The following is a 2,045-nucleotide window of genomic DNA, read 5'->3' as shown; positions in this document are numbered from 1 at the left end:
CTAGTTCCTTCATAACTCATCACCTTTATCTGTTGTGTCTAAAGACCTTTTTACGAGCCAATCAAATCTGCTCATTTCTCTTCCTGTGTGTATGGAACCTATTTGGCAGGTCCTGTATCTGCACGGGGTGAGTGTTGATGGATTCTCCATTTTATGTATGATGAGAATCCATATCACCAAGAGCCGTTTCCCACCACAGCATGTGCGCCAATGCACATGTGTTGGCGCATGTGTATGCATTTCCCCTTTTCCTTCTTCTTTTTTTTTTTTTTTTTTTAATCTTTGACAATAAATACCCGATTTGGGGATTTATCCTTCCCTAGAGAGACAACAAACCTATTATTCCGGTCAATGTTGTGGTTGGGGGATTTCCATCCTCGTTTCCTGTCTGTCATCATGGTAGAGGTCCCGGCCTTTGTGTGTGGATGGAAAGATATCTCCTTGTCTATGGCCGGTAGAGTTTTCTATACTGTGTGTAGATGGGACTACCAGCGCTTCCCTCCCAGGCTTATCAACCGTACAAATTGCCAATAAGGTAATCAGCATATGTCCATTGGCTGCTCCCTTCCTACAAATGTCTTTATCAGTACGGGAGCCGCGTCTTATCTGTCTACCACATGATGCTGAACCACTATCGGCTCCTTTCCCAGATAATCTGTTATCATATGTCTGATGTCTGCGCTTTCCAATCCTAGATTTTATTTGGCTCCCCATTTGAGCTGCCCATAGACCGGTGATGGTCAACGTGCTTCATGTAGGGCCAAACTGCGGCCCTCCAGCTGTGGTGAAACTACAAATCCCCTGATGCATCTCTCTCCGGGAGTCATGTCTGTGGTTGTGGGCATCTTGCAAAGCCTTATGGGATTTGTAGTTCCACCACAGCTGGAGGGCCGCAGTTTGGCCATCCCTGATGTAGGGGGTCCCCCAAGTGCGGTCCCTGACATGAGCAAAGACCTGCACATAATGATCAATGAGATGGTCAGAGACCTGCCAGTGTGCAGGCCCCGCCCCCTCTGGCGTTTGCAGCGTGCGGGCCCCCTCTGGCGTTTGCAGCGTGCGGGCCCCCTCTGGTGCTGCAGCAGGACATGCTCTAGGAGTTATTGGCCTGGTCTGAGGACACATTACATTAGACTGCTAGAGATCTCGCGGCCATTGCAGGCCGAGGCAGGTTGGGCATTAGGGCCATAGGCACTAGAAGGCCTGATGAGAGCACTCGGGACACCTTTCCCAGCTATGAAGAGGACCAGTCAGCAGACCCCCCTCCATTGCCGGCTTATCAGGGGGGCAAACAGAAATCACAAAAGGGGGTTTTGTAACGTGTGCAGTCCCTGTTCCTCTGATAAGCTTACGTCAACAGCGTCTGGCCCGGAGACATCAGATCGTCCTACTGCTTTATCACGAAATTGTCATTTATTATTTATGGGCAGCTTTAAGGTGCCCATACACCTGCCGATTATCATACCATAATCGCGGGAAATCCAGCGATCGCGCGATAATCGGCAGGTGTATGGAAGGCGTGCGACCGTTTCTACTGTAAGGTCGCACGTCTTTTGTCTTCCGAGCACGCTGGTGGGAAATGTTAATGACCTTACAACCATCGCACGACTTTCTGTGTGGCAGTTGTCTCCCGAGAACGCCACTTACCCGGTTTTCAAGCATGCTCGGGAGACAAAAGACGTGCGACCGTACAGTAGAAGCGGTCGCACATCTTCCATACACCTGCCAATTATCGCACGATCGCTGGATTTTTCCGCGATTATCGTACGATAATAGGCAGGTGTATGGGCACCTTAAGAAGGAGCAGAATTGGGAGTATCTTACATGAGGGCAAGGAAAGTGGGTGTCCAGAGCATAGTCTGGACACCCACTAAATATTGTTATTGATATCATTTTTGTAATGAGATTGTGTATGTGTGTTTTAATAATTAAAAAAACATTTTAAATATAATATACAAGATTATATTTATACAAAAAGTGAGTAAAAATATATTTAATTTTTATTCACTTTATTTTCATATAATTTGTATATTTAAAATGTTTAATGA

At 46.7% G+C, this 2,045-nt stretch overlaps 1 protein-coding gene across 1 annotated transcript in view; it reads left to right on the top strand.

Annotated features, from left to right (window-relative positions):
* LOC108785620 (protein Wnt-11b-like) overlaps nucleotides 1–2,045 on the top strand; it is a 7,796-nt gene that overhangs the window by 1,621 nt on the left and 4,130 nt on the right. The gene's annotated exons all lie outside the window — the stretch shown is intronic.

Source organism: Nanorana parkeri, unplaced genomic scaffold, assembly GCF_000935625.1.
Source record: "Nanorana parkeri isolate BGI_ZX_2015 unplaced genomic scaffold, ASM93562v1 scaffold171, whole genome shotgun sequence".
Classification (NCBI taxonomy): Eukaryota; Metazoa; Chordata; class Amphibia; order Anura; family Dicroglossidae; genus Nanorana; species Nanorana parkeri.
The sequence above is the reverse complement of the archived record's forward strand: the minus strand, read 5'-3'. Positions and strand labels throughout refer to the sequence as shown.